We start from the raw sequence: 12,540 nt of genomic DNA on the forward strand, positions 1-12,540 counted from the left end.
GGGGATTGAACCTCGGGCTTCACATTGCCAGGCAGGAAGTACACTAAGCCACATCCCCAGAGCATCTTATTTCATCTTTTGAGACAGGGTCTCACAAGTTGCCCAGGCTGGTCTTGAACTCATGCGATCCTCCTTCCATAGCTTCTCAAGTGGCTGTCATTATGGGTGTATGCCACCACGCCCAACAAAATTTCTCTTTTTTTAAAGTATGTGTTTGATAATCATGTCAGCTATGGCCATTTTAGAAGTATCGAACAATACACGAGTTTTGTTTTGTTTTTTTTTAAATAGACCTGATAAGCCATGGGGTAACTACTTTTTAAAAAGTTTGACATATATCTAGGTTTTTTCCCAAGTATGAATGATAGTGTTTGAAGTTAATGATTTGCTTTGACTCCTTTTTTTAGGTTTGTGCCCTAGTTTTAACAGTTCTGCATTATGAATTATTTTTAGTTGTTTTCAAAGCAGTATTTATGACATGAAAAGATCTAATTATTTGCTTTGAACTTCATTTGACTTATACCTGGGTGTTAATACTTACAATTAAAAAGACCAAAAACCTCAGCATGAATTCAAAATTAGAAACTCAGTATTGGTGGTTGCTTTCCATTCTGGAAGGCCTACAGAGAGGGAGCTCCCTGCCTCCCAAGCCCTGCCCTCGCCTTCAGGCCTGGGTGTCCAGACCCCAGGGTGGAGCTGGCTCAGGGCCTCTCACCCCTCCTTCCCCTCTCCCACCCCTGCCCTCCCAGGCCTGTGCACCTCTGCATGGCCCCCAGCTCATGGCATCTATTTATCCCATCCCAATGAGCACCATGAAGCCCAGCTAGTGGATAAGAAGACCCCAGAGGACTCCTTTTACTCTGGGTTTTTTTCTTGTATCTTATTAAAGCTGTAAGCTCAGTTTCAAATCTTATGAAAATTAAGAATCCATACTGAAAGGATGACAGGAGTCCAACTCAGCCATAATGAAGTTTGTTTGTTTGTTTTCTTCTTTGCTCTCGTGTGAGGAGAAAGCCAGATGCTGCCCTCTTCAGAACAGTTTACCAGTTTGAGATGTGAAGGAACAACTTAATTCAGTAGCATGGCAAGTTATTGAGCAGGCATGTCTCAGCCACAATCTCAGCCACACACACACACACACACACACACACACACACAGAGCCTAGTGTAAGTTTTAGTGAATGAAACATTCACATGATTCTTGGTTTTTAAATAGCTTTTATTTTTGTAGAAGTAGGAATTACAGTTCCTTTTTTAAAAAATTGATACATCAACAGACCTAACATTAGGAAGCTTTGAGTATGGATTTTCTAGTGCTGAATCCCATGCTAAGGTTTACTAGGCAAGGAAAGAAGATGTGAACTATAGAAGATGGGGGAAGGGAGGGGATGGAAAGAGAAAAGACAGTGGAATGAATGGGACATCACTTTCCTCTGTTCATACATGAACACACGACCAGTGAACTCCACACCATGTACAGCTACAAAAAGGGAAGTTATGTTCCATGTGTGTATGATATGTCAGAATACACTCTACTGCCTATATAACTAAAAAGAACTAATAAAAAATGCAATAGGAGTGGGCCGGGCACTGCAGCGCTGCCCATGGTGTGGACCCCGGCGGGCGTCCAGCGGGCGGTGGGCACTGCGGCGGCAGCCGCGGTGAGGCCGGTGGTGGGGCCAGCCTTTCGCCATGGAGGCCCCGGGCTCCGGCTTCGCGTGCCTGCTGAACCCGGCATCTCGTCCATCACCTACGTGCTAGTCTACAGCCCAAGCGGGTCAGGTGGCCCAGGCCATGCGCCACACCAGGGCCTGGCGTCCCCCGCATCCCCCAAGACTCCACCCTGACCCGAAGAGGAAACTTTACAGCGCAGTCCCAGCGGCAAGTTCATTGTGGTGAAGGCGCACAGCCAGCAGGGCAAGGTGAGATTCCACTGCACCGCGGCGAGGCCTTGAAGGTGCTCAGCATCCGGGAAGGCGGCTTCTGGGAGGGGACCTTGAAGGGTCGCACAGGCTGGTTCCCAGCTGACTGTGTGGAAGAGGTGCATATGCGACAGTATGACACAGGGCATGTAACCCGGGAGGACCGGAGGAAGCGGCTTTTCCGCCACTACACAGTGGGATCCTATGACAGCCTCACTTCACACAGTGACTACGTCACTGATGACAAGGTGGCTGTCCTCCAGAAACGGGAACACGAGGGCTTTGGCTTTGTGCTGGGGGGGGTCCAAAGCAGAGATCCCCATCAAGAAGTTCACACCCACGCCGGCCTTCCCCGCGCTCCAGTATCTGGAGTCCGTGGATGTGGAGGGCGCAACCTGGAGGGCAGGGATTCGCATGGAAGACTTCCTCATCGAGGTGAACGCGGTGAGTGTGGTGAAGGTGGTGGCCCTGGTCCGCCAGGGTGAAGGTCGTGTCTGTGACCAGGAAGCCAGAGGAGGAGGAGGCTCAGCGCATAGCCCCACCTCCCCCAAGAGGGCTCCCAGCACCACGCTGACCCTGTGCTCCAAGTCCATGACTGCCAAACTCAAGGAACTTGAGAAGCTGGATGAGATCCTGGCAGCTGCTGCAGAGCCAGTACTGAGGCCAGACATTGCAGATGCCCACTCCAGAGCAGCCACTGTTAAGTAGTGGCCCACCAGCTGGAGGATCACCCCTGATGAGATCAATCAGTACATTGTTTGAGTGCCAGGGCCTCCCAAGCCCAGAAAAGCTGCCAGGCTCTCTGCGGAAGGGGATTCCATGGGCCAAGTCTGTAGGGGAGGAAGAAAAGCTGGCTTCCCTACTGGAAGGGTGCTTCCTGCAGAGCACAGCAGCACATCCATGCAGGACTCAGGGCGCAAGGGGCGTGGCATTTCACCCCGCGGCAGACTGCACCTCCACCTCCGAAGGCGCCCTATTACTTCAACTCTGGGCCACCCCCTGCATTCTTGCCACCACCCTCGCCCGGCAGAGTCTACGACACTGTATGCTCCTTTTAAAGCCAGGCCTGGAGGAGCACCAGGTGCACCCCTAGGCCCACTGCCCTATCCTGAGCGGCAGACACACGTGCGCTCTATGATCATTTTGCAGGACTCGCCACCGGAAGCAGCCTACATGCCCCGGCCTGTGCCCAGCACCACACCGCTGGAGCGCCCGAAGCACAGCCCATGGCCACTGGGCCCGACAGACCCTATGCCAACCTGGGCCCCTTCAGTGCCAGCCTCTTCGCGCCCTCCAAGCCCCAGGGCCACAAGACACCTCTGGTGAAGCAGCTGCAGGTGGAGGACACACTGGAGCATTGGGCCCTGGCTGTGGGCAGTCCTGGCCCGGTTGGCGGCAGCTTTGCCAGGGAGCCATCCCCTTCGCACTTTGTGCCCAGTAGGGCGGCCTTGACTTTGGCACGGGGCATGGCCAGAGGCTCGCTTCAGGGCCCAGGCCCAGGTCTGGGCCCTGGCCCTGGCAAAGAGCGGCGACTTGAAGAATGGCATCAGTCCACAGTGTTCCTGTCTGCGGGTATCGCGTTCCCCTGCCCGCAGAGAAACACGAAACCGGATCGGTGCAAGTTCTTTATTTTCTGCTAGCAGTTACTTCTGGCTGGCCGCGGCGGCCGGCGGCTCTTGCAAGCGCCTTACATTACATACAACAACCAATCAGCTTATAGATCACGAGGAGAAAGCATGGACAGTAATGGAGCACAATAGTGTGGATATAGCAATCATGCAGTGTCCACGAGGACCCATGACCAATCACATTAACTTCCTCAAATAACGCCACTTGTTGGCAGAGAGTATTAGTCTGCTGGAGGTACCTGGTTTTGTTCTCAGCACTTCCTTGGCACCTTGCCAGGCGCCATCTTGGCCACGCCGAAGGGCTGGGGGTCTGCGGTACCCCGACAGCTCTCCCTTTTTTATTTATTAAAAGAATGCTGGCTCGGGATCGTGCCTGTCTTAGGCGGAGTGGTCAACCATCGTCCTTACCCGTCATCGGATAACTGCAGAGCATGCTACAGCTCCTGTCTTAGGTCGGTACGTGATTACCTCCTTCCTTACCCGTCATTGACTACCGATCCAGCATGCTCAGCCAGACTTGAGGAGAGCTGCCAGCCTCTAAGGCCATCATGGCTTGATGGAAAATGATGCGATCTCTGGCATGAACTTGGCGTATACGCATGATAAAGCGTGTGAGGAAGATAATTGCAATAATCATTAACACACACAATGCTCCCATTCCTGCCCATTGCTTTACAAAACTGAAGGAAGAGGATAACCAATTTTGCATTTCAGATATAGGGGCTATATTAACTCTAGTAGAATTGAGGCTAACAATTTGTGATCTAAGAATGGCAGTAAGATTATCAAATTTATAAGACCAATTGGCACGTAGCTGAGTAGATATGATTTTAGACAAATTTGCTGCATAACTAAGATTATGATAAGCTACAGGTGTAATGCACAGTCCCGGCAGATGATAAATACACCCCATGCTTAACAGTTCTTGTAAAAGGTCCATCTGTTCTTGAAGTAAGTCCACTCGCTGGTTTACAAGAAGAATCCCTGCTTTTAGGTGTTGATCCACTGCTTGCTGAGTGGATAAAGCAGTAGCAGTCTGTTGAACCACATTATTGAGTGTAGCTGCAGACTGTACTGACGCAGTTAAGGCTACAGCTGCTGCAGTGGCTGCTGCCGCTGATGCAACTACGGCGGTAATGACTGCCGTGGTGATTCCAAAGTCCCTCTTATTTCTGGAAAGCAATACTGGCAATTCATCATCTGTAACAGAGACTGGGACTGGTAGGAAGGTAGGAACACACATTAAGTCTGCCAGTAGGAACCTAGAAGCATTTTAACATTGAGAGATAGCACAAATCTGAAGTACAATTGAGAGAAGCAGTTGTTTTGTTACATAGTTGAACTGTTCCTCCTAAGAGACTAAAAAGAGGTTGTAAGTTAGTTTATTCCGTGGAAACACACAAACTGAGCCGCAGCTCCAGTAAAGCACCGGGTTACCCTTATTACCCAGAGTTAAAAAACCCCAAACAAAGAGACAAAGAGAAAGTTTATCTTTAGGGGACCTGAAGGTCTCCTCTATTCCCCCTTTTTGTTTATCATGGATAGAATCTTATATCCATTTGTCCATCCTGCCTCGGTTATCAGTTTGCTTAATCATTTGGTACTGTTGAGTAAGGATCATAGTTTGGATTGTTTAAAGGGAATAATACAGACTTCTCCCGGCAGGGAGAAAGCTGATATTTCGAAAGTCCCGAGAAGTGAGCGCACCCTACATCCCCTATAGGCAGGTAAATTTGGTAATCAATGGGCTCCGGAGATCCTTGACATTTGCAAAGGCAGATGGCTTCATGGCTTCATTTCCTTGAATTGACCCGATTCCCTATTTCTACACTAACTACCTGTCCTTAATTCTGGCTTCATTCTCCGCTTTAGCTATAGGAACTCCCAACTGCTTTAAGGAAAAGGGGGCGTCGGTCATTCTGGCTGCTTCGAAGCTGAAAGGGGGCAGTGAGGGGCAAGCAGTTTGGAGTTCCTTTTTTAAAAATCGGGTCAATCGAGGGGTCCGAGGTAGAAGTCTGGTTGGGGAGGAGCAGGTTGTAAAGTCATCTGGAGGTGGGTGCTTCTATGATAGAAGAACAAAAAGACATGAGTACTGAAATGAAATTAGTACAAAGTAAATGTTGCAGCATCTGGAACATGCCACTGAGTATCATGAAAATGACAGAAGTCAATCTTTCACCAGGAGGTGGAAGAACTGAGAAATTGTTCCCATAACTAGACCTAGCAAAGGCTGGAAAGGACAAGGCCTTTATTTGGGAACTTTAACATAGTCCAGGTTATCAGGAATGTAAACACAACATTTAACTCTTAATGTCATAGATATCCCAAAAAATATAGTTAAGCTACTTAAGTCATCTGATTGTGTAAAATATCCCTTTATTGGTATAACCTGTGTTTAGTAGAGAGCTCTATATTTCTGTTACTTAGGGCTAGGTAATCATACGAGCAAACATAGATTAAGTCTACCTGTGTAGCTTAGGAAGATCTGCAGGCCTTAAACTGACTAAAAACTTCTGACTCTGGCAGTTTCTCTTGATAGTTATCAGGCACATTTGCTGAAGAATCTTTCTTTTATTTGTAGCTTCTAGTCTTCATTCTAGTGGACTAACATAAGTGTACATCCTAAGTTACATTTAATTATTATTTCTCTTAAATGCCCAAGAATGGCTATATTTTGGTTTTTACTGTTTTGCTGGGTGTCTAGGACCAAGCTGGTCAAATTGACCTGGTTCCTGTCTTGTTAAAGAGTCAGCTGAGTTCCCACAGGGGCCACTTGTAGAGAACTGAAGAGCAGTTTCTTAGCTTCTCCAGTACCATTGGTTAGGCAGGGTCTCCTTGATGAGGTGACTTCCTTAGGAAGCATTAAGGGATGTCTCCCTTTTTTCATGACCCTCCTCTGCAGCAGATGCACTGAGCGATTCTTCATCCTCTAGTCTCAACAATCTCCTTGATCAGGAGGTTGTGTGACCCAGAGTTGCAGCACTCCTTAGAGAAGTCCTTTTATTCCCTGGGTTCAGGCTGACTGAGGGCAAAAGATCCAAATACTGGCCTATCTTGCCTTCTGTATTTAATTCCAATCTCTAAGTTTGATCTTAATCATCCAGCAAGCCAGTTTCACCAGTCATAAAGTGAGAGTACTGGGCTTTAACTTTAATGTTTATAACTTTACAGTTATTTACCCTTTTATCTAACTGGAGTCTGCATTAGTTCTGGAAGTTACCACTATCTGTTCTATAGGTGATGGCTTATTATCATAAGTTACCTAGGTTGCGTGTTTTTGAAGCAGCTACCTTTGTAAAACATTAACAGGTAACAGTTTTACAAAATGAAATTAGCAAGAGTAAAAATATATTCTGCTTGTATAATAGCTATCTTGAATTTTGACTGAGAACCACATTATATTTCCTATTTGAGATCATAGTAATTTTACAACAAAAACCAATCTTTTGATTATAACTTTAAATAAGCTGAAGCCTGACTTATTTTGGAGTCACTCTAACATGCAGTAAGGTGAGAGGCAGAGCCTTATCTCAGGTAAGGCGTGACTCTTTATAGATCTTAAGTGTTCTAATTCTGATGTTGATCTTTGCTTCTTCCTTAAATATCATTAAGTAGTTTACATATACTGTTTCCTGAGTCTATACAAACTTTATAATTAACACAATTTAACATTGTATCTAAAACATGAATCAAAGAAAGGCTGAGAGAGCTTTTAACTTTCCTTTTGTGTGTCAAAGTGGCAAAATATTTTCATGTTTCACAAAATTAACCTTTAAACAAGTCAGGCTCTAATGTTTAGAAATACATTTACATTTGAAATTTTTTATCTCAATGTAAAATATAACCAATTTTACATATATCCTATTGATAACAGGTCCTCTAATAGAACACTAAATGATAGAAATTAATCCCCAATGAAATTTACTCTTTATAAGTTTAAAATTACCATTACAGACAAGTTTATCTGGAGAATAGCAGCTTGATAAATTTCCTGCTTTAAAACTTGTATACCTGAAAAATATGAACACATTTAATATACAACTAGAAACCATTTCACAATTACCTTGACACTTTTTTTCTTACCAAATTTAGTTTTTAAAGAAAAATTTAGACTCTGTAACACAGTACAATACTTTAACAGTTGTTTAACCATAATTGTATACACCCCAATTTTTAAGACTAATTGTTCTAAAGAATAAAACTTAAGAGACACAAAGTTAAGAGTGAATTAGTGTTTCTAAGAAATCCTTGCCATGTTACCATGTCATTTTACCATATAGATTAAACTTTGGCTTATATTAGAACATTAGTATTTTACCTTAGGAAAAACCTTAAATAGCTTTAGCTGTTTTACGTACATACAACCAACTTAGTTATATACAGACTTGTTGAAACTTGCCCTTTACTTACACACAGACTTTCTTACCCAGAAACATTTCCTTTTCCTTTTTATTAAATACATTTTAAACCCAGAACCTTTTATTTTGTCTTTTCTATCTGTTGACCCCTTTTTGTTCACATTCTGAAACAACTCTTATGAAATTTTTGAATTTAGATAAATCACTCTATTTTAATAAGATTAAATATTTTGTTGTTTATAGTACTCTTAATTGAAACACAGGTGAAACTTTTGGGACCCTTTATATATAGAATTCCACTTGTTAGGACATAACTTCTAATAACCTTGTTTTTAGTTTAGTGATGACACAAAGCAAGTTTAAACCCTTTTTATTTACCAACCTATGAAAACACCAATAATGTTTAAGTATGATACCCCATGTAATTTAAGAAGTTAAAAGTACTTGATGTTATTTAACAATTAGCATTTTAACTTTGTAAATTAACCAGACGTCTCTACAAACACATTTGAGTAATCCCATACATGTTAACTCCAATTTATTTATTTTATAAAAACCAAGATATCAGACAAGTGTCCTGAACAGGATCCGTTGCCTCTTTCCTGCTGAAGAAAAGTCCTAGAAGCAATTGATATTAGACATTGTTTAACATTAACATTTCATTAGTTTGACCACCTGGAGACTTGCAAGTTATTTTCAAAGATATTTTACTTTTATTAGTTTACCCAATTTAAATTGAACCTTTTTAAATCATGTGAATAAAAGTATTTGGATCCATTTTTAAATTTTAATTTTAAGAGCGCTCAGTTTTGACAAAACATGACATTAGACAGCACAACATAACACATAACACAAAATCAAAGGCCTTGTAACTTTATAGGTAAATGTTCATTGCAATGAAACAGATGTTCAAAAACTTCAGTTGAATAAAAAATAGAACTGATCAAAAAGAAAAAAATCATTAACCTAGGTATGTAGGATCAAAATTATGAGCTCAAAAATACAGCATTAAAGAAAAACAAAACAAACAAAGAATCCTAGAAAATAAGTTAGTTAAGTTTGAAACGGACACCTTTTTTTTTCTTTTCTTCAGGTTACCCCTCCTCCTTCCCGCTGAGACTGCTGTAATTTACATTGCATTGCAGGCTTTGACAAGGCCAGGCAGGGGGGAGGGAGGATCACCCAGGACTTTTTAACCCTTTTTTTACCTGGTTGAGAAATCAGATTAGGTTTGAATGCAGAAAATCATGAAACAATTATCTCCCAATACTTGTGGGGACTATGGCTACTATATTATGTTCCCACTGTGGAATAATTAACAGCCCCTCATTTAAAAACCACGGAGAGACCTTCTCTATGGTATCAAGGAATGTTCGAGCTGTTTTTTTTTTTTTTTTTTTTTGCTTTTAGTGGCATTTCATGACTTTTTAGCAACTCCCTAAGAGGCTGCTGCATCCTAGTTTTGGAGAGTTTTGTTCCCATGGTCAAATTCTAACACTGCTAAGAGCTGACCCAATCACCCAGATGAACCACACAAACAACACGAAAAGTACACACACCACACACACAATTTGGTACCCCTTCATAAATTGAAACTAACTAATTTTACCAGGCAACGAGTCTGCCTTCTGTGAACTTTTACCGGGCTTTCAGCCTATTAACCTCTCTCTGTTACCGGGCTTAAAGCCTATTAATCTTTCTCTGTTACCGGGCTTAAAGCCTATTAATCTTTCTCTGTTACCGGGCTTTCTAGCCTTACTTATTTTATTACTTTATTGCTTTATTATTTTATTACTTTATTACTTACCACTTAACTTACCCTTGTCTGTGAAAAATTATTGTTCTTATGAAATTTCTGAATTTAGCCTAGTTTTAGACAGTTCTATTCCTATGATTAAATCTTACAGCACTAATAGGTAGTTTACTAGTTTAAACACACAAACAAAAAGACAAGCGCGTGCACGCACACACTGTCTCACGCACGCACACACATACACAGTTTGGTACCACTATATAAATCTGTATCTGGCCACTTCACTTGTCCCTCCTATGGGGATCCTTTTGTGATGAATCGTCCCTCCCACGGGGATCCTTTTGTGATGAATCGTCCCTCCCATGGGGATCCTTTTGTTATGACTCGTCCCTCCTATGGGGATCCTCTTTTTATGACTCGTCCCTCCTACGGGGATCCTTTTGTGATGAATTGTCGCAGCTCCGCGAACCTCGAGACGTCTCACCTTTTGAACTCTCAGACTAATTTTTCTTGATTTGAGAACTTATGTGAACTTACCCTTATATTTTTTCTCGTTCCCGGTCTTGATTCAGCACCATTTATCGCGTTCCCCTGCCCGCAGAGAAACACGAAACCGGATCGGTGCAAGTTCTTTATTTTCTGCTAGCAGTTACTTCTGGCTGGCCGCGGCGGCCGGCGGCTCTTGCAAGCGCCTTACATTACATACAACAACCAATCAGCTTATAGATCACGAGGAGAAAGCATGGACAGTAATGGAGCACAATAGTGTGGATATAGCAATCATGCAGTGTCCACGAGGACCCATGACCAATCACATTAACTTCCTCAAATAACGCCACTTGTTGGCAGAGAGTATTAGTCTGCTGGAGGTACCTGGTTTTGTTCTCAGCACTTCCTTGGCACCTTGCCAGGCACCATCTTGGCCACGCCGAAGGGCTGGGGGTCTGCGGTACCCCTGACATGCGGGTGCCATTGACGGCAGCTCCCCCCCACCCAGTGTGGACTTGCCATCTCTGCAGCCTTCCCGCTCCATAGAGGAGCACCTCCTGCGGGCCAGCCACACCACAGGCCACGACTTGCTGCTCCCTTCCCCTGTGTCTGCCCTGAAGCCACTGGTCAGTGGTCCAGGCCTCAGGCCCTCAGGCTCCACCTTCATCCATCCACTCACCCGCAAACCCTTGGACCCTAGCTCACCCCTGGCCCTCGCCCTGGCTGCCCAAGAATGGGTTCTGGCTTCACAGGCACTCTCCTGCTCCCCGACACTCACGCACAGCCCTGATGCAGACCACTCTGGACCCCTGTTTGTCGATGTACAGGCCTGGGATTCAGACGGAGGGACCTTGGCCTCCCCAGCTTTCTCCCAGTGGAGTCCAGCCTGGATTCCAGTGCCTGCCCAAAGTAAGGTAGAGAAGGACCCCCAGGAGGAGTGGAAGTCACCAGAGGATAAGAAGTCCATGACCCTCAGAGTCTTGGACACTTTATTGCAGCGGCCTGCCAGCCTCATTGTTGTGCACACCACCAGCAATGGGCAGGAGCCCAGCAGGTTGGGAGCTGAAGAGGAGAGCCCCAGTACCCTGGAGCTGGCCCCAGCACTCATGCAGACTGCGTCTGTGGCAGAGCCTCTGCCTAGTCCCTGGGTTCAGCCCCCTGGCAGCACCCCAGCAGACCCTAGACCTGGCCAGGGCAGCTCAGAGCAGGAGCCAGAGCTGTTGTCTGCTGTGAACCTGCCACCTGCCCAGCTGTCCTCCAGTGATGACGAGACCAGGGAGGAGCTGGCCTGCATTGGACTGGTGTCACCCCCTGAAGAGTTTGCCAATGGAATCCTGCTGGCCACCCAACCCCCAGGCCTGGGCCCATTGCCCACCACAGTGCCCAGCCTGGCCTCAGGGAAGCCCAGCAGTGAGCCACCCCCTGCCCCTGAGTCTGCAAGCTGACTCTGGTGTGGAGGAGGCTGACACTCAGAGCTCCAGAGACCCTCACCTGGAGACCACAAGCACCATCTCCACAGTGTCCAGCATGTCTACCCTGAGCTCAGAGAGCGGGGAACTCACCAACACCCACACCTCCTTTGCTGATGGACACACTTTTCTACTCAAGAAGCCACCAGTGCCTCCCAAGCCCAAGCTCAAGTTCCCACTGGGGAAGGGGCCGGTGACCTTCAGCGACCCACTGCTGAAGCAGTCCTTGGACAGCGAGCTTATGGCCCAGCAGCACCAGGCCGACTCTGCTCTGCTGACCTCTGCTGCTGGGCCTGCCCGCCCTCTCTTCCTCTTCCAGAGAAGATCCAAGCTGTGGGGGTCCCAGTGGAGAGCCGGGGCTCCCTGGACCTGAAGATGACAAACCAACTATGATTAGCGAACTCAGCTCCTGCCTGCAACAGCTGAACAAAGACACCCGCTCCCTGCGGGAGGAGCCAGCTGGTAGCCTGGGTGGCCTGCTGGACCCTTCCAAGACGTCACCCATTGCAGCAGCTCGGTGAGCAGGGCAATATGTGGAGGGATTTTTCCCTGTCTCCTGTTCCTCTTGTTCACTCACAGACCCCTCTGTTCCTCCTCATTCTGTCCCATCTCACCTGTCCCCCACCCCAGTTAGCCATCTCTTCATTTAGTCTTGCTTTGTTTTCTGAGATAGAAGGCCCTTTAGGTCTGCTGGTCTCCATGACCCTGTTGGTGCTGGCCATAGAGCATGAGCATGTCCAGAACTCCAGCTGTTTGGCTTTCTTTATGGACTTGTGTCTGCCAGCTTATGCCTCCACTCCTGTCCTCATGGGTGGTGTGACTGTCCCAGGAAACTGGTGCCATCTGTCCTGGGCTGCTGCCTGCTTTCCTTCTTTTTGAGGCCTGTAGCACCCTGGCACCTTTTCTTTTGGGGACCAGCCA

At 46.0% G+C, this 12,540-nt stretch overlaps 1 pseudogene; it reads left to right on the forward strand.

The window, feature by feature from the left end:
* Positions 1 to 1,692: 1,692 nt before the first annotated feature.
* Positions 1,693 to 12,140, forward strand: LOC124975898 (SH3 and multiple ankyrin repeat domains protein 3-like; annotated as a pseudogene).
* The last annotated feature ends 400 nt before the right edge of the window (positions 12,141 to 12,540 follow it).

This window comes from Sciurus carolinensis, unplaced genomic scaffold, assembly GCF_902686445.1.
Source record: "Sciurus carolinensis unplaced genomic scaffold, mSciCar1.2, whole genome shotgun sequence".
Classification (NCBI taxonomy): Eukaryota; Metazoa; Chordata; class Mammalia; order Rodentia; family Sciuridae; genus Sciurus; species Sciurus carolinensis.